The following is a 26434-nucleotide window of genomic DNA, read 5'->3' as shown; positions in this document are numbered from 1 at the left end:
CTGAGACTCCCGACTTTAAGCAAACTTCTGGGAGAAGACCCCAGAAGAAGATCACGATGAGCCCTTAATCTGAAAGAATTGGTGAAAGAATCCAGAGTGACAGGAAGAGCTACTTCCACCCAAGAGGGCTGGCCCGAGTGCAGTGAGTAAGCCCTCCTGGAACTCATCTGTGAGCACAGTGCAAAGTACTTGGTATGCATTCAGTTCTTTTTTGTTTTTCTGAATAACTTAATGACTGAATGAGCAAGTTCATTCATGTTCATCTCTGATCAGGATGTAGGGCTCTGTTGCTGAGCCAGACCTGGAGATGAGTTTCTAGATCTGGCGGTCAGCACTCCCACACTGTTCAGTCTTCAGATATCTCCTTGAGTTAGACCAGTAACTCCAGGAAGTGACAACAGATGTCCCTCTGCCTAGCACGTTAACCACGCCAAGGCCAGTTTTGTGAAGCAGTGTATTACAACCCCCACCTGCAGGCGGGCAGTGAAGAAGCCGGCAGCTGAAGCCCTAGGTGCGGCTGAATGGGAGCTAAGATACTGGGCAGGGCCTTGTCTGTCTGGCCCTTGAAAGTATACCCGAGAGATAACTTGGTGAGGAGTGCTGCCGTTTGGGGGGCCTGGCCCCAGGCTGCACTTGAAGCCTTTCTTTCATGAGTCGAAGGGCCCACATCTTAAAGATGAGTGTCTTCTTTTCTGACTGATGGGCGGCAATTTCAAAGCAATGTCCTTACTGCACAATTGCTATAGATTTGTCAGGGCTGTTTGTGCTATTGAGGAAAGACCTGGCTCGGCTGTGGGCAAGTAAAGAGGACTTGCATGATCTCTAAGTCTCTAAGAGGCAATTTCTCTGAGGACAAGACAAAGAAAATTGGAGAGCAAGACCTACGGCTCCTGACTCCTTTCTTTTTGTCTTTTTTTTTGGCCACACCATGAGCATGTGGGATCTTAGTTCCCTCACCAGGGATCAAACCCATGCCCCCTGCATTGGAAGCACAGGGTCTTAACCACTGGACTGCCAGGGAAGTCCCTGACTCCATTCTTTTTTTTTTTTTTTTTTTTTTTTTTGCGGTACATGGGCCTCTCACTGCTGTGGCCTCTCCTGTTGTGGAGCACAGGCTCCGGACGCACAGGCTCAGCGGCCATGGCTCACGGGCCCAGCCACTCTGCGGCATGTGGGATCCTCCCGGACCGGGGCACAAACCCGTGTCCCCTGCATCGGCAGGCGGACTCTCAACCACTGCGCCACCAGGGAGGCCCCCTGACTCCATTCTTAAAGTGGACTTGCTCCACTTAGGCCAAGGATTAAAATGTTAACACTGTGTAGTCCAATGACTAAGAGTCAACTTTCTTAGGAGTTTGGGGGCATTCATCAGGCTTACAAGTTAATGTTCTTCCTCTTCTAGTCTATTATTTCAGGCTTACATATCAATGAATGGCTTTACTGTTTAAGATTTTAGTTGAAGGGAGGAAGGTAGGAATGTAAACTGGTGGGGGTGAGGGAAGAGCAATCAGCATCTATAAGGTACCCTGGGGGTTGGCAGGAGCTTGGACCACAGAGTGGAATGAGAAGTGCTGAATGAAGCTCTGTACATATCAGTTACTCTGAGGAGGGAGCCAAGAAGTAGGTAGCTGGCATGTGGGCTGTCATAGTATCTAGGCTGCTGGGAGACATGTTTAAAGAAGAGCTATTGCTTTACTAGAAGCATTGACCAGAAATGGCTGATGAAATAGAATGAACCCAGGGTAGCATTTGTATGTATGTGGAATCTTTGAAGAACCTATGGAGAGGTCAGAACGAAAGAGGAGATGTTAGGAAGTTCATTTGAGAGCTAGGAGTGGGAAAGGTCGATTGCTATGATGATTCGAAAAAAAGGGAGATCTTTAAAAAGAGCTACAGCCCCTTTTAAGTGTGACTAATAACTATCGTAGAGAGGTGATAGTTGCGAACCAGGCCATAGCAAGAGCTGAAGAAATTGCCTGCCCAAAAGTCAGACGTCTAAAGTAAACATAATTTTATAAAGAGAGTGCATATATATGTGCATTTTATAAAGTATAAAGAATGTGGTGTGTGTTTCTTTGAAAACTTTTATTTATGCCGCTAGCATTCATAGACTTTTTTCCTCAAACTGTCTGACTCATCATATTTGGACTAGTTAAAATTCAAAAATAAATAGGTATATTGGTGTGTGTACAGCTTCCTAAAGTTGCATCTCTAAGTATTTCCCTATCTCCCCTTCACCCATACACACACTCAACTGATAGCAGAATTGCTGTCTTGTGAAAGTCTGGTGATTTTCACTTCTTGGAAGTTGGGTGTTACCGGTTGCTCATTGCCCTTCTGGGAAATGTGGTCTACCTGTCATAAATGAAAATACTGTCAAAGTGGCTCCTACATTGCTAAAAAGCCAAAGGGGAGGAAATGTATTTTATAATTGACAAAAGAATAGAACCAGTTCTTACATCCTTGCTGGGGGGTTCAAATCCAGACTTAGCAACATACCCACTGACCATGCTCTTCTAATTAAGATGTATTATTAACATTAATGCCAACTGTGACTGTGAATATCCATACAAATGAGGTTCATCAAAACAAAGAGTGTGTGGATTCCACATAAATGTTTGTCACTATTTTTTTTCTGTCACTATTTTGATTTTAAATGAGCTATGCAGAATACACATAAAAATGCTATTTCTACTTTCAGTATTAATATCAATACTTATCAATATCAGTACTTTTTCTGGAGACACTTTAAAGGACTCTTGTGTTTGTCTCTCCATCACTCTTCCCCCTAGTCCCACCCCACTCCTCCAGGGCACCCTTTTCTTTTGAAAGCTGACCATTCATTCCTCCATGGTCACCTTGTGGTAACTGCAGGAGCTACCATGTTACAGGGTCCTGCCCCTCGTTTGGCCCCAACATGAGCCACCCAGGCTCTTCTTTGGTGTAACTTGGAATCAAACAGGGTATGAGGAAGACCCTCCCCCATGGCAGAAGCTGTGGAATGTAGAATTTAGAAGGTATAGGTAGCCATTGTTCCTGCCGTGTATGGAAAACTGCTCCAAAGTGAGAGAGATTGACACTCCAGGAGAAACCAAGGCAGGACATGGAGGATAGTCCTGTTGGTATTCAAGGCCCTGGTTCCACTTATTTCTCTGGATCACTGCCGATCCTGGTATTTGGTTAGTTCAACACGTCCTTGGGTTACCTGAGCCAATAAATGCCCACTTGTCCTAAGTGGGTATTGCTTGGGTTATTAGTCATTTAAATAAAGATTCCCATTCAGAGGATTTGGCAAAGTCCTAGGTGTGAAAATGGAAAGAAATTCTGGGACAGATTATTTCAAGGAACAGTAATCAGAAATATTAATCCATAGCCAGACCTACCCATGGCATGAAGTATAGATAGGATATGCGTCCTTGGCCCCAACCCACGTAGGGTAATTTTAAAATATGTTGCAAATTCTTTGACATTCCACACCCCTTCGTAAAGTGGGATATAATTTCCCCTCCATTTGACTATGGACCCAACTTAGTGACTCGCTTCTAACAAAAAAAAGTATGGCGGAAATGATTATGCGTCTTCTGACACTAGGTCTTAAAATAGATAGTTTCCACCTAGCTTCCTCTCTCACGAGCCACTTTGTCTGGGAGAATCTAGCCTCCATGTCTTGCAAACACTCAAGCAGCCCTGGGAGAGGCCCCATGGAGAGCAACTGAGTTCTTCTGCCACCTGCCAGCACCAACTTGCCAGCCCTGTAAGTGAGCCATCTCGAAAGTAGACCCTCCAGTTCCGGATAACTGAGCTCTGGTCAGTACCTTGACTGCAACCTCATGAGACACCCTGAGCGAGAACCACCTCGCCAAGCCCTTCCTGAATTCCAGACAAACGGGAATAATCAAATGTTTGTCATTAGTTTAGGTCTCTACATTTATGGAATATTTATTAGACGGTAATAGATAATTAATCCTATATCCAAGACTAAAAGGGATTATTTTGAAGAGGTTAGTAAATCATGTTCAGTAGTAAGTGATGGCAGGAGATCCCCCAATAAGCCACCCAATCATAGAAATAACTGGAGCTCGTGATTTAGAAATTTGGGCCCCTCTAGCTAAGGTTAAAGGTACAAAACACAGTTACTGAAGAACAAGTAGGAATAGAATCATCTGGTGTAATGAAAGGGAAATAGAATAATACAGTGGTCAAAATGCAGAGTTTTGTGGTCAAATATATTTAGGTTTGAATCTTGGCTCTGCTAGTTTCTGTTTGAACTTATTACTTGTCCATATTTTTTAGGGTTTTATTTCAGGGTAATTTTAGGTTTATAAAAATGTTGTAAGAATTACTGAAAGAGTTCTGGAGCATCCTTAGCGTAGCTTCCTCAGATGTTAACATTTTAGCAGTAGAAAATATAGCATAAGAACATAAGAAAAAAACCAAAAAATGAGTTCTAATACCATATCTCTGAATAATTTTTCTCATCAATGGCTGGAATCTCAGTTTGTATTCATACAAAAGTATATTGTGTTAACTTATCCTGTTCCCTCTTTCTCTTTTCCTTGGTCCTGCTTTTTACAAGGCACTTGGGTTGTTGTTTTCTCCCTGCTGTGTCCAATTGTTCTCTTCCAATGAAAATTAATGGGTCCAAGATAATTTCTCTCTTCAGAAGATGCAGCTGTGAGCTAAGAAGTCAGCCTAAAGTTTCTCAACCTTAGTTTCTCAGTATTTTAGCAAACACAATTTCCATAATGAATGATCCCTCTCCACCATGCCTCACACCAAAAAAATTTGAGTAATTGACCATAAACTTCTCAGAAAAATGATAATTCAAGAAATGTACAAAATATAATAAATTTTCAATATGTGTATCTTTTAAAGAGAGCATTCTTTTTTGTCTCATGACATAAAGGAATTTGTTTTCAAAACTTGAACTTAAGAACTATTCAAGCAGAAAAATGAACATATCAGAGTTAAGTCATAGATAACACCAGCCATATATACGTGTCAGCTGTTCACCTGTCTTCCCCACCCTGAATGTCAGCTCCTTGCGGGCAGGAAACATACACATTATTCAGTTCTGGGTCCTCTGTATCTAACATGGTACCTGGTACATAAAGGATGTGCTGATTGACCTCAATATGATAGAGAAATTTTCTCTTAAACATTCCATTTCTCAACAATTGATTCAAAAGTTTAATACACATTCTCTAAGATATCTAGCTCAAAAAGGGAAAAATTCTTTTGAAAGGATCATTTCAGATATTCATAAGTGAAGCTCAGCTGTCAGCTCCATGAACAGACCGGTCCACCAGTGTGCCTACAGGATCAGTTCATGGTGCAGGTCAGCCCCGCAGAAGCTCCATCCTTCAGTGCTCTCCTCAGAGTTTCCTCCATAGAGTTCATCCCTTGCTAGCTTGTCTTCACATCTGGCTGCAGAGTAGAACTCAGTCCAGAAGGCAAGTCAATGGCTCTCTTTTTACTTTATTTTAATGTTTTTTAGAAATATTACTGAGGAGAAATAAAAAGCAAACAACAGAAATACAAACATGGTGAAATGACAGTTACGGTCCACATGCAGTTTCCCTAACTTGTGGCTGAGAAAGAGCTCCCTGTCTTTGGCCGGGCCTCCCTTCCTGCACGCACCATGCTCTGCCTGGTTCCTTTCTTCTTAGGTTTGCAAGGTATCAAAGCACCTTCATGCAGGACAGGGTCTTATCCTTAGTGAACATAGCACTAGGCAGTATCCACAAGTAGTAATGATGCAATAAATAGTTGTTAAATGGCAAGAGAATGAACCATGTGGCTAATTTTTCATCGATCTGACTGGGTTAAGGGGGTGGGGGGCGCTGGGAGAATAAACGTAGTTGGGAGGAGAGACACAAGGCCGATCACTGACATTATAAATGCAAAACATTTGCAGCAGGAGTTTGACTTCCTCACGTAGTAATTCTGTGTCATATTGTGTACATACTCTATAGCTTACTTCTCAAAACATATTTGTGGGTACATTTTTGCCAATGCTACTTTCGTAAGACATGTTCCACACAAATAACCCAGAGCCGTCGGAAGCAAAACCCACCACGTCCTGATTTGTTTCTTTTTCTCTCTGTTAATACAGGTAAGACTCAAGATAACTAAGCTAATACTTTTCCCACTTCAAATAGAATTCTCGTATAAATTCCTCAGCTAGGCTACAAGAAATTTGCCTTCATGTCTATGGAGCAGAAAGCCAGTAGGACGGTCCTATTTTGTATGTGTGTGGTTACCGCTTTCTTGGCACCCAGTTAAGGATATTTTTGACTCTCTGCTGACATGAGCTATAGAGCCCAGTTGAGAAAACCCTCCAAGTGAAAACAAACAAAAACTCACCAGAACAAATTAGGGACAGGGGAACTTGGAAGCAGTGTAAGAGTTGTGAAACCATCAGAACGTGAGGATTTAGGATGCTCCTTTAAAGTTCTTGAGAATTTCTGAGAACACTCCTCGGGAAGTGTTTTGTTTTCGTGGAAAAGTTGTTCTGTGCCTGACAGCATGGAGAAGCACATGAAGACTAGAGGCTGTGAAAACATTTTCAGCAAAAGCCGATCTAGTAGCAAATGTCTAAAAATTGCACTTCCACAGCTCTGTCACAATGTGCAAACATTTCTTGTCCTTATCTACTTTATGAAATTAAAAATGATATAAGGCAACTGACACCTCTGTTTCCTCCAAGGCAAAAGTAGATTTTGCAGAGTTCTGGCATATATCAGTGCATGATTTCTTCAGATCATCACTTCAGCTGGAATATACTGTTGTAGCAAAGCTTACCTGATAGGCTTTTGTGCATTCATTCAGCAAATCTTCATTAACGTCTCATCAGAGAGGATAGCCATGGCCAAGAAAGAGGTAGATTTAAAATTTTTTAAATTGAGATATAATTGGCAGGTAACATTGTGCTGGTTTTAGGTTACAACATAATCATTTGATGTATGTGTATATTGGGGAATGATTACCACAAATTTAGTGAACATCCATCAGCACACATAGTTACAGATTTTTTGTATGTGATGAAAACTTTTAAGATCTACTTTCTTAGCAACTTTCAAATACACAATACAGTATTGTTATAGTCCACAGACTATAGTCACCATACTGTACATTACATGCCCAGATTTTAAATTTTTAGCAAGTCACCATAGTGTAGAAGCATAATAAAGCCTATCCAATTCTGATTCCACCATTAACCTGTATCCGAAAGAACAGGCAGGATACATTTTAGTATATCAGTTAGGTAACCTGGATATTAGCCATTTAGGATATGAAATAGGACAAAGAAGATCGCAAAGATTTTGAAATTATAGATGGAAACAGTCAGATATGGGAAAGAGCACAGATCGCATCTTTCTGGATTAGCTGCATTTTGATGCATGTGAAGTGAAACTAATTTAGAGAAAAGGAAAAAGGAGAATTTCAGCAATCAGGTTGCATGAGGAGCAGGTTGCAGCAGATCTGAGTAGTGCCAGGCTGGGCCAGGCTGGGCCAGATGTCCTTAGATAATCAAGTGCGGCTTTACTGGTACAGTTATTATCCCAGAAGGGACCTGCTCGAACAAGCCCATCTCTGCTGTCGTACAGTGTGACCTTTGGTGCTTTCATTTTCCCTTTCTTCCTTGAGAAGGCGAGAGCTACAGCATAATGGGAAAGGGCACATGCTTTGTGGCCAGCCCTCCCTGGATTTGAGTCCTGCTCTGACACTTACCAGCCAGCCATGTGATGTGTGTGAGCTTTGTAGCCTTTATGCCTCCAATTTCTGCTTCATAAAATGGGCCTGGTGATGCTCACTTCACAGACCAGAATGTATTTGATTCCTACTAGCTAATATCTCTTGCAGGGACATCAAAGACACCACCTGGCATCATAGGTCAAAAATCCCTCAGCAACTGGTTAGCACTAATTATAAGAAATCTTAAAATTAGTACTATCAACACAACATTGTAAATCCACTATACTTCAATAAAAAATAAATTAAAAAAAATTAGTACTATCAGCATATATTTAGGCAGTTACCAGCCACTAATTCTTCCACGTTTAAGCATTTCATAGTGGTGGTCTGTCTACAGCAGAGTTTGAAAAACAAAAATAACTTCAGATTTTATAAAGAAGCTGTAGATTGCTTTATTTATTTCAGAAAAGACCACTATCTGAATAGTGTTCTAAGAAAAATACAGGCATCTTTTGAAAGTACCTTACATGCACTGAATAGTGAAAGGGGAAAAATGTACATTATTGTTTTAAAATACAGTAAAATCATATTAAAAGCCACACGGTAAGTTTTGTGATGATTTCGCCACTGGGTGACTGCCAGGGTTTGTCTTCTTTTTTGACCCCCAGAGACCCCGGCACCTGCAATTTAGGTAGTGAGGTGCGTGGAGGATTTATTCTCTCACTTAAAAGACATTTCCGTTTCTTAAAATAAACAAATAACAGATCAAATATTTTGCAATCTGAAGTAACTCACTGGAAATTTGGGATGAACATAAAACTAGAGGTCCCCATCTTCCCTCGCTGTTTCCCTCAGGTTATAAACAGACTAAATTCATCCGAACCTAAAGTAACTTGATTATGACCTGGCAGCCTCCTCAAGCTGCGGCTGCCCTCACCCTCTCCTCTGTAGCCAAGAGAACTTAGTCCTCTTTGACTGTATCCATCTCGTCCGCTCCCATTCACTGCTCGACCTTTTGAGCTTCCTGCCACCCTCTTAAAATTGCTCCCCACAGCCCCTGTAGGGCTCCGCGTTCTCCTGAGCTGATATTCCAGGAACAGCCCTCTGTGAGCCCAGCCAGTGGTCACACCATCACCCCATCACCGACCCCTGCCCTCTGAGGTAGGAAGAGGGTGAGTTGGGCTTAACTATGGGATGCGAGCAGGCATCCGTGGAAAGACAAAGGACACATGCCCGGGAGTCACACAGTTATGCCCCAAAGGAAACATGGGTCATTTGTCATCAAAGCCTGTGTTCATTCTCTAAGAATTCATCTGTATTTTGAATGATCTGAATCTCAAAGTATGTGAGTTCCTTAAAGTTACCACAATCATATTCGTTTAATTTCAATCAATAGATTAATCTCTTTGCTTGATAATGGTGCTTGGGTTTTCATTTGAAAAATTTACAGGAAGAGCCTCTCTGTCTTTAGTCGACTTCCTAATTACACTAATTTTATGTGATTGATATATTAGGCTCTGGGGGAAAGGGAAAACGGGCAGGGAGGCCACAATACAATCCCTTATTCTCAGCTCCAGACAGCACAGGAAATCCTCAATCAAATTGTACCACTTCCCTCAGCACTCAATTACATACACGCATTATATTTAATATCTTTAAACCCATTCGTAATAGTGATTTTTGTGAAATGGGTGAAGTGAATTCTTTCCTTCTAGACCTTCTTTTTATTATTATTACAAAGTAATGCATGCTTCCTGTGAAAAATAAAAACTTGAGAAGAATCAATCATGAAAAATTAAAGTTTCCTTCTGTCTCCCTGAGGTTTTCATTAGAAAACTTCCTGAAACATTTTCTCTCAGTTCAGGAAGGTAGATAAGAGGACCTCTACTCACTCACAGCCAGAAAACTATGCATTTAATATTGTGCTGGGACTTTTTCTTGACAGGTTTGAGAGGGATATAAGATTCCCCAGACCCAGGGAGGACACAAATGCGGCAGTATAGCATCTCAGACAAGGGAGAGAATCTGGCCATGCTTACGCTGTAGAGTTTTTTCTCGTGATGTGAGGTCTGACTGAGAACAGTGTTTGCCTGGTGCGTGCCCTGTCAGGAAGGGTTGGCTGGACCCTGACACTTAGTAGCTTGGCATGTAGCCTTCTGAGTCGGTGGCCCAATAAGGGTCTGGAATGGATTTTCTTCCCACTTCTGCTCCCCAGTTTGGCCTGGGCCACCGCCCAGGTGAAGGTTAGCTGAGGAAGAGCTGTTTGCTTTGGGAAGCGTTCCCTTCGCCCACCATCCATGGCTGAACAGCACAGGACCTAGAGGCCTTGGTGGATCACAGCTGTGGGCAGCACATTTACTTTGTGGTGAGCATCTGAGAAATGCCAGCCCCACCTCCAGGACTGGCTCAGTCTACCGAGAGGGGATGGACCAACCCTGTCTAGTTCCACTGTTCTCTACCCTGACCTGTATCCGGGTGTTGCTTCCCCCAGAACTGTGTCTGTGACCCTCTGTGTGCTCCTGGGTACCCCACTGAGGTGAGAATTAAGGCCTCTTGGTCCTGACATCAACTGGCTCGCAGTCTTAGCTGCCAAACAGCATTTAGCCTGTACCCATCCTGGTAGAGAAAGGAGAACTTTAGGTTAGCCTAAAGACAAAAAGGAGGCAAGAAAGGCAGAGATTCAGGGCAAAGTGCTTTCCAGAAGTGCTATTTATTTAGACAAGTATTTTATCTCTCAGAATGGCACTGAGTTTTGGAAGGGTAGAACCCCTGGCAAACATACCCCCTTCACACATTGTCAAAACATTCTCAGAGACTGTTCTAAGAAACCACCCTGATTCTGTGATAGTCCAAGTTTCCATAGCTTCTCTGTGGTAGAACTGGAACAAATGGCAAAAAGGACAGCATTTCTCAAAATTCTGTAATCCTGATTGTCTCTGATTGGATTCTGAGGAAGCAGAAAGGAAGGTGGTAACCATCAGGATCCGGGTACCTCTAGTGGTCCCGGATCAAGAATTTTAGATGTCCAGAAAACTCTTTAAAAATCTTCTCCAAGGGCTTCCCTGGTGGCGCAGTGGTTGAGAGTCCGCCTGCCAATGCAGGGGACACGGGTTCGTGCCCCGGTCCGGGAAGATCCCACGTGCCGCGGAGCGGCTGGGCCCATGAGCCATGGCCGCTGAGCCTGCGCGTCCGGAGCCTGTGCTCCACAACGGGAGAGGCCACAACAGTGAGAGGCCCACATAGTGCAAAAAAAAAAAAAAAAAGAAAAAAAGAAAAAAGAAAAAAAAACTTCTCTAAAAAGTTCATCCATTTTAATGACATTTTTAGCCTCAGAAGTTTATTTGGATACAAAATTAGCCTAATGTTTATTACACGTATGAAGATAATATTTTAGCACTAAATCTGATTTATACTAATGAGAGAAAATTGCTGTTAGTCTCAGGATAGATTATTTTGACTACTTTAAAAGATGTTTGAAGTTCTTTAATCATCTTGATAGCATCTCGTTCACTCAGAATGTTGTGTTATCCGGATCATGGACACTGGGACTCAACTGCCCCTAGGAAAAGGGAGTAGACATTTACCTTCTTGTGCCCCATTGCATTGCAAATGCACTTTGTACACAGTGAGTGCTCAATAAATAAATTAATTGGTAGGGGCCACTTAAAGTGCCAAGAGTTTTAACAGTCTCACAACCTGAGTTCTTAGTGATTTAATCTTTATACTTTGCTCTTCTGTTTAGAGAGGAAATAGAGGGAAAGGTGTGCTGCTTGAAGAAGCACTCGAGTTTAAAATCCTAGTTCCTAGCCATGTGCATTTGGACAGGTTAGCATTCTCTCTGGGACCCTATCTGCTTATCTGTAAAAGGTAGATAATGATACTTTCTCACAGAGCCACCATGGTGATTGACTATGGTCACATGTGAAAACACCAGCACAGGACATGTTCTGAGTGTGTAGCAAATGCCATTCCCTTCCTTCTACCTCTACATGGTCCATCGACCCATCCTCTATGGTGTTAACAAAAGAGTTGTAATAAACAGTCAGGCAACGTGTTTTTTTTTTCCCTAAGTTACAGTAGAAGGATAAAATACATATATTTATGCATTCACGCATTCCTCAGCTCATCCACTGAACCTCTTAAACAACGCTCTCTGGGTCCCTAAATCTGCCAAGCATGGTATGAAGCAATGCAAAGAAATATAAGACAAAGAAATATAAGACATGATTCCTCCTTTGAGGAACTTACCGATTCTCCTCACTGTGGTCCATCTGCTTTCCAGCTTTGGAGAGAAAGGAGAAGTAGACCAAAGAGTTGGGGGAAAAAAAAAAAGTAAAAACAAAAAGAAAAATTTGCTTTTGTTACATTCTTGAAAGTTGATTGATATAAAAAAATGAATTTGTAAAAAATAATTATAATAGAGCTAGTTATGCTGTATATAATGAAACAGAGAAAACTGTGGCATTCACTTCTGTTTGGGAGTCAAGGCAAAGTTAAACTCACCTTTGATTTGTGGAATGTACTCTGCAGTTTTCAGTGAAGTGAATAATATACTGCTGTTTAGCCCACTCTATTTTCCTAGCATTTGTTTGAATTGTTCTTGTCTGAGTTGACAGACATTTTCCAGGATGTAATTAGTTGATGTCATCCAATTCATAAACTCTTCCTTTTCAAGAAATGTTCCTATCATTGTGGTGAGTACTAGTATGTTCCTTTATACTCACTGGGTGTGTTGATATTGAAGTCAGGATGTGCCCAGAGTGATGGCTTCTGAAGTTCCCTTTACACATTTTTGCTCTCTTTTGAGACTATCTTTTTCCCAGCTTTAAATTTTATACAGATCAGGAACGAAGCCCATGTCTCTCTCAGGCGTATCTGATAGTGACCTGCTACTGAATAAGAAATATGTGGGGCTTCCCTGGTGGCGCAGTGGTTGGGAGTCCGCCTGCCGATGCAGGGGACACGGGTTTGTGCCCCAGTCCGGGAAGATCCCACATGCCGCGGAGCGGCTGGGCCCATGAGCCATGGCCGCTGAGCCTACGCGTCCGGAGCCTGTGCTCCGCGGTGGGAGAGGCCACAGCAGTGAGAGGCCCGCGTACCGCAAAAAAAAAAAGAAAGAAATATGTGGGCTTCTGTATTTGCCTGACTTGGGAGAAAAGGAGAAGAGATACTCCTTCGATTTGCTTCAAAATGTTGAAACGATGGCAGAGGCAAGAATGTTTCCCAGAACTCCCTTCTGCTCTGTCTACCATCCCTACAGTGTGGGAGGGAGCTTGACTCTGACAGATGTATGCAGGGAGGAATTTTTAGCCATTCTCACCTGTAGTTATCTGTCACTGTTGGTAGCATGATTTTTTTTTTTTAACATCTTTATTGGGTTATAATTGCTTTACAATGGTGTGTTAGTTTCTGCTGTATAACAAAGTGAATCAGCCATACATATGTATATATCCCCATATCCCCTCCCTCTTGCATCTCCCTCCCACCCTCCCTATCCCACCCCTCTAGGTGGTCACAAAGCACCGAGCTGATCTCCCTGTGGGTAGCATGATTTTTGAATATGGAGATGGGTTCTTTTTCATTGGGAAAGCCTCTTTATATCCCAAGCTTAGCATATATTTTTGTGAGAAAAAAGAAGACAGTCTGATAATTAAAACTATTTTTGGTGTTGAACCCTATTCTTGACCCCAGCATAATCCAAACTGATCCCTAAAGAACATTCATTCCCTAACAGGTTGCCCTTCCTTCCTTCCTTCCATTAGAGTCCTTCCAGGAAGTCTCAACTGGCTGTACCCTGAGAGCCATGGGGGCTGAGGTATACACTTGGCACCATGCCATGCTCAAGGTCACAACTGCCTGCAGTCCCGGTTGCATCTGTGGGGCACTCATCTCCTTGCCTTCTTCAGCTTTAGTCTCTTAGGCACCCATGCTCAGGCCCCTCAGTGCCTTGCCATGGGGTCTTTGAGCAAGGGCCGTCATATCTGATTCCTCACCTAACGGTCAGAGATCTACCTTCCCTTCTTCAGTTCAAAATAAACAAACAGCCAAGATGATAACATGTCAGAAATTACCTTTAGTGTCTCTGCTGCTCTTAAGTAAGTATAGGCATTAAAATAGAACATACCAACCAACAAAGCATTGGGTAAAAACAGTTATCCTCAAAGAAAATTTTTGATCATCAAGGACCCTTTTCTGTTTGTTAATGGATACTACAGTTTTGAAAGATTTCATCTGTAAAGAAAACTGCATACTACCTTAATTAAGTTTGACATCCTCCTTAGGTTTCTCTTCATATCACATAAATATATCCCCTTTTGCGATAGTAATAGACATGTTTTCTGTTTTTATTATTTAAGGATAAAAGTAACAATCTATCACAGCTTTAAGCAGCACAAGATGGTAAACAGGGATTTGCTAACTAAGTTAATAATGTTCCAGCCAAATATGAAGAACTTTGACAATTTTGGGGGGCTGTGATGGCTTATTTTTGCAATTTAGCTTTTTTAAAGATATAAAAACTGCTCTAGGATTCCTTTCCTCCTCTGCAATTACTGTTCTTACTAAACCCCAGGTTTTTGAGCTTCTCAAGGTGGGGATCCCTGGTTAGAGTTTGTCAAAAATAGACTTAGACTTTTACTATCCCATTTCTGGCAGCAGCTTCAGTTTCCAAGGGTTGATGCTCACAGCGGGGTCAAAAAGATACAAACATGATTCCCTGTGATCCTAATACAAGGGTTATCTATTGCATGAAGTGTGCCAGGATCCTTGCCCTACATAGACTGGGATGGAAAATGTAGGAGGAAAAAAAGGGTTAGGAAGAGAAGGACCTGAATTGGAAAAATGAGCAAAATTCAGCCTCCCCCCTATAGATTTTTTCACTCGAAGAGCCATTCACAGAAATTTGGTATCCATGGAGATGAGTGCTGTACATGCTAAGGTTATGTATTCTCTGCAGATACAACAGGCTGGCTCTCCAATCTGATGCGACATTTAGGAGTAGCAGAGGGAAAGTGTTTGAGAAAAGTGTTGAATAATTAACTGAGTACCTATTACATGCAGGGAACCAGGATTTGCACAATGAAGGATACAAACTATACAACAAATGATGATAAATATGGACCATTTGTTTCTGTGTAGGAGTCTTGGCTATCTTTAGCATTCTAGCTTTTCTTAAAGCCATAATACTACCTATGAAAACATGTGAAAATGTTCCTATCATAAATTTGCGTTTTATCTCCTGCTTTGGGAGAAAACAAAATGTTGTCATACGTAAGATGGAATGTCCCTGAGATTTATTTTATAATTGAGTGATAAACACGAAAGCAAGGATTCCCAGAAATTGAATAAGAAGATCATAACAGCCTTGCAGGCTGGTGACCAGAAATGGGGCAGAAGCGGGGGCAACGGGAAATAACTGAGAGAAGCAAGTGTTCTACAGCCTGACACTTTAATCAGGGTGAGAGAGCTGTCATGGCAAGAAGAAAAGCGTGTGTTCAGGGGAAGAGAGGGTAAGGAGTAGTTTGGAAACAAGAACCCATTCAAAGAAGTCAATGTAGATTATGACCAGGAATGGGAAGTTCACGGAGATTTCAGTGGGAGTCAGGGGAGGAGGACCCCTGGGGATGATAGGAATTCCCTGGGCTGCAGTTCGGCCTGAACTCAATAGTAAATCAGCTAGAAAGTTTCCGTTAACTCTCAGTGCAACTGGGTGAGAGAGTTCTGGCATAGCCTTGGGGAATAAGCCTGGGAAAGAATGGAAAGCTTACCATTGTTCAAATTAGACTCAGAGAATGATATATATATAGGATCAATTTTATAGCTTCTTAAGAAATGAGAAAGTTACAGGCCCCCCCTGCTTATTCATTGGTCAGCCATGTGTATGATAGGGAGAAGGTGCGAAAATCAGTATTGATTTGAGATTATGCAGCATAGAAAATGTGCGGATGGCTTGTGTCATGGCAGCCAGCAGACATGGGAGATAACGGGAAAAAAATGGACCACTCTAGAGAACAATTCACCCATATTTTCAATCTCTTGCTGAAACATGTCCCTAGCTATTTTTTAACCTGAGAATCAAGAATATTTTCCTGTTGACAGATGTCTACCTCAATCAGTAAGGTGAAAGAGCCATTCTAGGCATTGAAAATGTTGTATGCATGTGTCTGTATGTTCACATAGTAAACACTGGAAATAGCTTTCATGTCACAAAATTAATTTTAATGTGATTTACTTGATGTAAACATTTTAAAATAAATTTTACATAATACATGAGTTATAGCCAACATGGCAGGATCCACACTGTACCCGGGCATCTCCACTTGCCGCTCTCTTCAGATAAATGTTCAAAATCACCACAGTGTGATTGTAAATCTAAAGAGGGAAGTCATCACACACCCCTGGGGTTTTTAACAGAGGGATTCTGTAGTATATGTGGTAGGGACTTAGCCATATCTAGGTAGATCTGATAATATTAAAAGTTAGTCATCTCCTCGGTCATGAAGCTGCAAGATGTACACACTTGTTCTATTTCTTAAGTGATTGGTTAAAGCCAGTTAGTGACACTGAGTTAAGAGACCCGAGATGAATAAATTGGCCCCTCTAATACAAGGATCTATTCCTCAGGAAATATCTGGCTTGCTATCATTAGAATTATCTACTTCTCATTTTACTGTCTACACCCACATTATGCCAGTTCTGCATGTATTTCCATTGTTCTTCTGAGGTCCCCAAAATAAATGTAAAGGTGGAGTTTCCGGCTGCTAGCAACACTCCCTGAGACGTAATTTCTTATAGCTTTAGTTTAATGCTCAGTGGAATATTTGTTCCACTGCCCCTCCCCATCAAAACCTTTGTCCTCCTGTAAAATAAGAGCCCCATGCCTTGGCCACTCAATAAAGTATCCAGCTTCTTTTCCCTGGGTTCACATAATCTGGACTCCCAGCAGAGTTTAACCGCTCCTGCGTTACTGGATATGCTGTCGTAAGGACCTCCTTGTAGTCTCTTTGAATTACATCCTTTGACACACATTAATTCTCCACCTACTCTCGCTTGTTCATCAATTCAGTCATCAAAGAGAGCTACTTATTGATGGCATCAGGTTCTGTACTAGGTGCCGGGAACATATAACATATCTAGTTAGACTTGGTTCAATGACCTCATAAAGCTTACTACCTAATGGCGGTATATTACTGAATACTTAAGAAAGATGTGTATGTGCTTTCCTAAAATACAGGTAAAGTGTTTTCCTGCTCACTAGAAGACTACTAAAAAAACAATATGTGAGTTGAACTTTTCTTAAATGGAATTCAGATTTTAAATGCCCTTGTGCAAGCTTGCTATTTTAGAGAATCCTATAAGGTTAATAATCAAACTTTAGTTTTAAAATTTTTATTATGAATCTGAACTTTTGCAGTAATAATCATTCTTAATGTTGGTCACTTTTATAAATAGCTCAAAAAATTCCAGCATTTAAAAAAATGCATAAAAGTAAACCTTTATAAATGGAATCTCTATTTTAAATGTTCCCAGGGTAATTGCGATTTAAAGGAATCCTGATATGACAATGCAAAGAAAGTAATTAACCATTAACTTATTTTTAATGTTAGGACTTTAAAATTATAATTTCTGTATTACAGAAAGCAAAAATTTTAGCAATATAAAAACTTAATAGGAAAAACAAAATGTAAATTATACATTTGCAAAAATATACATTGATACAATGAAAAGAAACACACAAGCTGCCCAATACAAAGGACCTTTACCTCTTGTGTTTGAGGAAACAACTTTCCCCAAAGTCTTTGCCATAGGACCTATGTTCTGCCATGTATCAGTCTGCTAGGGCTGCCATGACAAAATACCATGGACTGGGTGGCTTAAACAACAGCAATGTATTTCCTCACAGTTCTGGAGACTAGAAGTTCAAAATCAAGATGTCAGCAGGGTTGGTTTTATACTGAGGCGGCTTTTTATGGCTGGTAGATGGATGTCTTTTCACGTTGTCCCCTTTATACCTGTAAGTATCCTAATCTCCTCTGCTAATAAAGACACCTGATTTTAGATTGGGGCCCCATTTTTATGACCTCACTTTAACTTAATTACCTCTTTAAAGGCCCTAGCTCCAAATGCAGTCATATTCTGAGGTGCTGGGGGTAGGGCTTCAACATCTGGATTTGGGGCCACAATTCAGCCCATAACATGTCTCTAGATTAGACAATTCCATTTCAAAAATAAATAGCCATAGAAGTCATGATGCAACCTTTCTTTTCTCCTATAAAAACTTCAGTGTTGAGTAGGTTATCAGATAACTGCTACATTCACAATAGACACTTTCTGAAAATTGGTTGATGATGTGGTAACAGCTCCCACTATGGACAGCAGAGATAAGAGGAACGGAAAATGGACCCAAAATGGGTGGAAGATGAGTGGAAGAATTGGGCTCGAAAATGCTGCCAAGGAGCTGCCTTCAAGAAGGTGTGCTCACGGGCGGCTGGATGAAGGCGAGGAAGGCAGAGCTGCAGAAAATGTCTCCTGATGCCTGCAGGCTGAGAAAGAGTCCAATTACACAGGAGGAAGTGTGTAATTGAAGCTAAATTGTAATTTACAAATTTGCCCTGGTGGGGAATGGTTAATGTTAAACATTAAATGGTAGAGTTTAGAAGTTCTTTACTTCTTGTTTTCCAGTCTTTCTATTTGATGTTTTTGCCATGGTTCTGAGCTGAATTAGCACTTTGGAGGCACGATCTCCAAAAACTGATTTAGGAAACAGTTTTGGTGAAAGGAGAGTAGTGGTAGAAGGAAAAGAGAAGATGATTTTAAATGCATAGGAGGAAATCTGGTAGTGGGGCAATATTTCTCTCTCGTCAGAATTTAAGTAATTCATTCTTAATGTATTTTGTTGTCGATGATATAAGCCCTGGCTCATAGTAGACGCCTAACTCAATAAATATTTGTAAATATTATTTACTTTATGCTTACCAATAGCTTTCCTGTAAAGAAGTAAAAATTCCATTTTCAAAGGCATTAAGATGTGCTCTTACTGCCCCACTATTCTATCACCAACAAGGAGAAGGATTCAGATTGGCACATAGGATTATAATGAAACAGAAAGGAGAGGTTGGTATGGAATATAGGTTCAGTTGACTGAAATGGCGAGTTGATAGATTTGGAAGGGTGGCGTGTGTCCAAAGGGTCAGGTCCAGGACACGAGGGTGAGGACCAGAGCCTGGGGACTTTGTACCAGGAGAGATGGGCTGAGAGGCTGAGGGGCTGCCCTGGACCCCCTGAGGGTGTTAGGGGTTATACCCATCTTACCTTTCTAAAGTCTTAAAACATCTGAATTTTGAAACCCTGGCTGTTTTACCTTTCTCAAAGCACACATTTGGGGGGTTCTGTGATACAACTTTCTTTCTTCCCATCTTAAATTGCTACCTTTTACAGGCTTCTCTTCCTTTGCCTACCCCTTAAATATTGGTGCTCCTTTTTTCTCCCAGACCTTCTTTTCTGGTTTATAAATCTGAGAGTGATATATTAATCTATAATATTATATATTATATGTTTATTACAATGCATATTATATATGTTTTATGTAGGTTGAAAATACCTTCATTTACTAAGTAAATTCTTTCTCCACTCATTTAAAACACCATCTTTGTCATGTACTAAGTTTTGGTGTATACACTGATTCTCTTTCAGACTATTCTGTTCCATTGGTTTATTTTTCTATTTCTTTATGTCTACAGCAATGCCATAATGTTATAATTTTTATAGCCACTTAGTAGATATAAAAGGTGTTCTTCTGTTTCCCTCTTAGCAGATTAACATTTTTACACCTTGAAACACATTTTTCCTTAGATTCTGTAACGTCACATTCTCTTCCTTTTTTTCTCATGTTGCCACTTTGTCCATATTTTTATAGGCTTCTCTTCCTTTGTCTACCCTTTAAATATTGGGGTTCCTTTTCAGTTTTTCCCCAGACTCACACTAGGCACACTTGCTGAATGATCCCATTGACTCATATGGCTTCTCTCACCAATATCATGGTATGAAAGCTTCTAGCCTAGTTTTTCTGCTGAGTTTTATAACAACATATCCATCTTCACTTTGATGTTAAGTTTGAAACTGAACTTATTATCTTCCCTGCCAGCAAGTGGCACCCATTTGTCACTCCTGGAACTTGCCATCCTTGACAGTCTCATTCCTTATTCTCATCTCACAGTAAATCTTTCATCTTTTTACCTTCAATCCATCGCCAAATCTTATTGATGACATTTCCTAACCAACTGTTAAATCTGCTCATATCTCTCCTTACACATCACTACCACCCTATTCCAAGCCACCATACTTTCTCTTCTGGTCTTCCTGTCTCCAGACTTCCTTCTTCCGGTCTCCACACAACTGTCAAACTAATATTTCAATAAACTAATACTTCAATACAGATTTGGTCATGTTCTTTGTTGTTTAAAACCCTCCCCTATATCCCCATTTCTCTTGGAACAAAGTCCAAATTTCTTAACACGATTAAAAGTCCCCATAGTGTCTTCACTACACTACAGCCAAACTGAGCTCGCTTTGGTCCCTAGAATGAACCATGCTCATCTTCACCTGTCTGTCTTTGTGTTATCGTCTCAGCGTGCAATATCTTTGCATCCCTGGTACCCCCTCTTTTTATTGGCATTTCTCCTACTCATCTCAAGTATCCCTCCTTTTTACCAGAGTACCTTTTACTTATCCTTTAGACCTCATCTCAGATGTCACTTTCCTCAGGGAGAAGTCTTTTTGATTTAAAAATCTGGTGTTGATTTCTCTCCTACATACTCTCAAATCACCCTGAACTTCCCCTCTCGCATTACATATTCCACCATATTGTAATCACCATGTCTGTATCCAGCATGAGGCCATTTTGCTAATAGTATTGATAATACACTAGTGCTATTTTAATTCGCTATTCACAAACCTTTAGTAATCCCTCATTCCTTAATCAGTAAAAGTCAGATTCCAGATTTAACTTTCTGTAATTCTTCACTAATCTACCATGTTGGGGTTACAATGTATTATTCTTTTCATGTTCCCATTATATTTAATGTACAGGTCAGTCCCTCAACATAATGTGTGTCTTCTTATCTGGGACACACATTATGTTGAGGGATGAAATCTCCAACATTATGCAAAGTCTTCCCATATTCCCCCAGGTAAAAGTAATCTCCCTTTTCTCTTTGTATTGTATTGTATTGTACTGAATTTCCATTGTATCTTTTCTACTTTAAGAGCACTTGTTGCATCTTTCCTCTTATCACTATGACATCACTATGAAAAAACATGTGTCTTCTTTTTGAAGCCAAGTATATACCTTTTAAAGTTAGAGATCACATCCTGTTGATCCCTGTTGACCCCAATAGTATCTTGAACATATAGCACTGGATTTTGCCAGTAATATATACTCAGTATTTCTAGAACAAATTTAACATCTATAAGGTCACTGAGAAATTTATCTTCCTAGAGATACAGCAAGAGAAGGATCATATTTTCTATTCTATTAATAGAGAAAATAGAGAGTTGAATTGTAAAGCAGAGAAAATGACTAAGAGTGGTCATTACTATGAGTCATAGGCTATTTAAGAAGGGGATTTGGGAAGAAAATGAAGAGGCTGAAATTAGGTGGGTCCTTTAAGATTATTTTTAAAACTAATAAATTGGGGCCTTCCCTGGTGGCGCAGTGGTTGAGAGTCCTCCTGCCGATTCAGGGGACACGGGTTCGTGCCCCTGTCCGGGAGGATCCCACATGCCGCGGAGCGGCTGGGTCCGTGAGCCATGGCCGCTGAGCTTGCGCGTCCGGAGCCTGTGCTCCGCAGCGGGAGAGGCCACAACAGTGAGAGGCCCATGTACCGCAAAAAAAGAAACAAACAAACAAAAAACCTAATAAATTGTAGAAAATGTGGTCACTCCAAATCGTGTTTCAAAGAACATTCCAAAGTATGCATTAAATATTGATGCCTGAGAAAACCAGTTAGTATTTTAAACACAGTAGTCTCAGATGAATATTACTGTGTTTGGTAAAAATGGTTAGATAGATATAGATATATCCTTAAAGTTTTCTTGAGCTGCAAGTGCTGTAGTATTTATATCAGGGAGAGAAGAGTCACCTCCAGGAAACATTGACACTGTATATTGAATCTGTTAGGACTCTTCCTGTTGTAAGTAACAGAAAGCCAACTGAAATGGCTGCAGGCAAAAAAGAGAATTCATTGACTCCCATGATTGACTGGGTTAGTCCACTCGGGTTGTATAACAAAGTATCATAGTCTAGGTATTTAACCATTGAAATTTATTCTCTCACACTTCTGGAGACTGGAAGTCCAAGACCAAAGTGCCAGCAGAGTTGATGTCTGGTGGAAGCTCTCTTCCTGGCTTGTAAACAGCTGCCTTTTGGCTATATCCTCACATGGTAGAGAGAGATAGAGTGCCGGTGTCTCTTCCTTCTCTTAAAAGGCACCAGACCTATTGGATTTAGGGTCCACCCTTACGACCTCATTTAACCTTAATTACCTCCTGATAGACCCTAACTCCAAATACTGTCACATTGGAGGTTAGGGCATAACTCTGTGTTTTGGGTGGAGTGGGGACAGGGGAGACACAGTTCAGTCCATAGCACTGACTGTTGGAACTTGAATTCTGAGAGACCACTATCTTGGTTGTGCATCTACCTCTGTGGATACTCCTTTGTGGTTTCCGATCATCCTCAATTTCACAATATCTAAACATTGGGAGATCCCAGAGTTTAGACCTTGAATCTCTTCTCATTCCCTAAGTGATCTCATGCTCACCCATGGCATTCAATACATTTTATCTGCCCTTGGCTCTCCAGAATTATATCTAAATTGCCCACGTGGTCTTTCCATTGCGATGTCTCATGCATATTGTAAAGGTCACATGCTGTGTGGTATCATTTTAAGTCATGACAACTGAACTCAAATATGCCCTTACTGCTCTTGATCATTATATTACACTTCTTTGATAATTCCTGCACTTTACTCTCTGGATGACTACTTCACATATTGTCTCCTCAAACCTCCACCACTTCTCCTATCCTTTCTCTTAGTCAATGCTCCTAACTCTCATTCCATTGGGCAATTAGAAGTTACAGAGAACTTCCGTTCACAATCTTGTGATACCACCACAATGCACCCAGCACTAGCTCTATCATTTACTCTGCCTTCTCTTCTGTTTCTATGGATGAATCATCCATGCTGCTTTCTAAAGCCAGTCACTTTTAATTAGTGTTTCATCACTGCTGTAACAAATTAACACAAACTTAGTTCATGGATCTGTAGGTGGACCTGGCTAGGTACTCTGCTTAGAGTCTCACAAGGCTGAAAACAAGGTATCAGCTGGGCTGTGTTCCTTTCTCAAGGCTCTGGGGGAAAATCCATTTCCAAGTTCATTCACGTTGTTAGAAGAATGCGATTCCTTGCAGCTATAGGACTAAGGTGACTGTTTCCTTGCTGGCTATCAGTGGGATGGCCTTTAGATTCTAGAGGCCTCTCTCTGGTCCTTGCACATGGGCCCTACATCTCAGAGACAGTTGTGGTGTGCTGAATATTTCTGATACTTGGAATTTCTCTAACTTACTCTGCTGCATCAATCTTCTGCTTCCAGCCAGAGTGAGTTCTCTGCTTTTAATGGTTCATGTGAAAGCAACTATACTCCAATAAAAATGATTCATGTGATGAGATTGAGCACACCCAGATAATCCAGAACAGTCTCCTTCTCTTAAGATCCATAACCTCAATTGTATCTTCAATTATACCTCAATTGTATCTTCAAATTCCCTTTTGCCATGTAATATAATATATTCAACTGATTCCAGGGACTAGAGTGTGGACATCTTTGGAGGGCCATTCTGCCTATCCCACACTCCATTTGTGCTCCAACAATTTCCCCCTCTCTTCTCTTCAACATTGTTTCTCTCACCTGGATTTTTTTGAACAGCACACAAAATGCTGATATTTCTCCTATATTAACAATGCTTCCTTAACTTCACTTTCCCTTCCAATTACTGCCCCATTTCTCTGTTCTCTTTGGAGAAAACCACCTTGAAAGAATAGTTTTCTATCTCCAATTGTTCTTCCATTCTCTCTTGATCTTTCACCCTTTCTAGCATATTGAACCTGATTTTGTCATGCGCACAAATGATTTTACACATTTTAAATTCAAGGGTCAATTTTCACTCTTCATCTAACTTTCATTTTGCAAAACTCATCATTGAAAATTTCATTTGGCTTCCAAGACATTACCCTTTTAGGTTTTTTCTTAACTCTTGGAGACTCCTTCTCAGTCTCCTTTACTGGGTCTTCCTCATGTTCCTGACTACTTAGACTACCTGAGGCTTTTCTATCTGTGCTCATTTCCTTGGTAATCATATCCAATCTCATGGCGTCAAATACCGTGAATATACAGCGACTTCCAAATTTATATCTGTAGTCTAAAACTGTCCCCTGAACTCTAAGCTTGTATATTCAACTACCTTTTCAATATATTCATGTAGCTATCTTATAGGCAAAGGTAACATGTTCACTGTCAGACGCCTCGTCTTCCCTACAAAGGCTGTTCTTCCCACTGTCTCTTGGTCAATGCCAGCTCCATTCTTCCATTTAATGGAACCCAACATTTTGGAAATGTTACTGGCTCCTCTCACTAGTCTACCTCCCTTAATACCTAGTGTCCAAGCCATTTAAAAAACCCTACTGTTTCTAACACCAAGATATAATCAGAAGCCAAACCCTTCTAGCCACTTCCACCAAAGCCATCCTGGTTGACACCACCATGATGTCTGGCTTGTTTTATTGCATTAAACCCTCCATCAGTTCCCCTTCCTCCAGTCTGACCTCCACACAGCTGCCACAGTGAGCCTGTTAAAATGCGAGTCAGATCACCTCCGTCCTCTGCTTAAAACCCTGCTTCTTTCAGAGTAAAAGCCAGTCTTTAGGATGACCAAGAAAGCCCTACATGATCTGCGCCCACTAGGCCTATTGCCATCTCCTGCTCACCTGCGACACCCCCCACCCCCGACTCAGAACACTTTCCCTACATCTTTCTTCATCAACTTCAAGTCTTGTTCAAATATCACCTTTGCAGTGAGACCTTCCCTAGATATTCAATTTAAAATTGCAAGCCCCCTTCTGACCAGTAACCCTTCCTTATCATAATTTTTTTCTCCACGATATTATCACTATTCAATATCCTATTATAGTCTGTCTCCCCTCAGAAGAATCTAGGGAATCTAGTTTCATGAGGCCAAGAGCTTTTTGGTTAATTTGTTTGTATTTTTCACTGCTTTATCCCCAGCACTTAGAACAGTGCCTGATACGGAGTAGGCAATCAATAAATATTTGCCTCTGTTGAACGAAGGTCCAAAACCACTCTTTTTTTTTTTTTTTCTAGTACTTGGGCCTCTCACTGTTGTGGCCTCTCCTGTTGCGGAGCGCAGGCTCTGGACGCGCAGGCTCAGCGGCCACGGCTCATGGGCCCAGCCACTCCGCGGCATGTGGGATCTTCCCAGACCGGGGCACAAACCCGTGTCCCCTGCATCGGCAGGCGGACTCTCAACCACTGCACCACCAGGGAAGCCCCAAAACCACTCTTTAGTTCACCTCAAAACCAGATTCTTCCCCTAGTCTCCCCCATGTCAGTAAGTGGCAACTCTATTCCAATTTGCTCAAGCCAGGATCCTGGGAATTATCCTTGATGCCTCTCTTTCTCTCACACCCCACATCTTGAAATCCTGCCAATTCTATGTGCACATACAGGCAACACACACACACACACACACACACACACATCCTCCAGAATCTGGCCCTCTTACCTTCACTGCTTTCACCCAAATTCAAGCCATTATTGCAAATGGCCTCATTACTGGTCTCCCTGCCTCTACCCTGGCTCCCCTAGAGCCGTTTTCCACTCAGAAGAGAGAGGAAATCCCATAGAATTTATGTCAGATCCTAGGCTTTCCATAGCTCAACGCACTCTGATAGGTTTTCCATCTTGGAATAAATTCTAGTCCTTTACATGGCCTGTAAGATACTTCCTGATCTTGTCCCAGACACATCTCCCTGAACTCATTTCTTCCCTTTGCTCATTGTCTTCCAGCCGTTCTAGTTCCCCTTTTGTTTCTTGAATATGCCAAGCGTTCACCTGTCTCAGGCCTTTACACTGCTTCCCTACCTGGCATGCAGCGCCACAGGTGACCTGCTTCTTCACTGCATTCAGCCCTCTGCTCCCAGTTGCTTTAAAGGTGTGCTTCCTTTATCGTCATTCCTGAAACAGCACACACACACCTCCGTGCCCTTACTTTCCTTTATTTCAAAGCCCTTATGATCAACTGACATTATATATTTACTTCTTTTTATTGCCTGTCTTCCCTCTGCCCCCAAATGTAAACTCCTGTTTCAGTCACTGCTATATCTTCAGCGTCAAAGGGGAACCCCAAGCACTACGGCTTGCTTAACCCTAGCATGTAGGATCGCAGGGAGGTATAAATACCTTCTTTCTCAAAGAATCAGCATTCGTATTTGGAAAAGGACTCACCTTTCTCGAATGTTGGGCTTACCCCAAAACATTTTCCGTGTCGAAAGCAACGGAAAAATTGGATTGATCAGTCTGGTTCACGTGCCCCTTATGGTTCTTTTGGAGGGGAGGGTCTTAGGGTGAAGGCTATGCAATCTCTAGATAGAGGAGGGAACGG

Source organism: Pseudorca crassidens, chromosome 13 (genome assembly GCF_039906515.1).
Source record: "Pseudorca crassidens isolate mPseCra1 chromosome 13, mPseCra1.hap1, whole genome shotgun sequence".
In the NCBI taxonomy this organism is placed as follows: domain Eukaryota; kingdom Metazoa; phylum Chordata; class Mammalia; order Artiodactyla; family Delphinidae; genus Pseudorca; species Pseudorca crassidens.
This window is presented reverse-complemented; position numbering follows the sequence as displayed.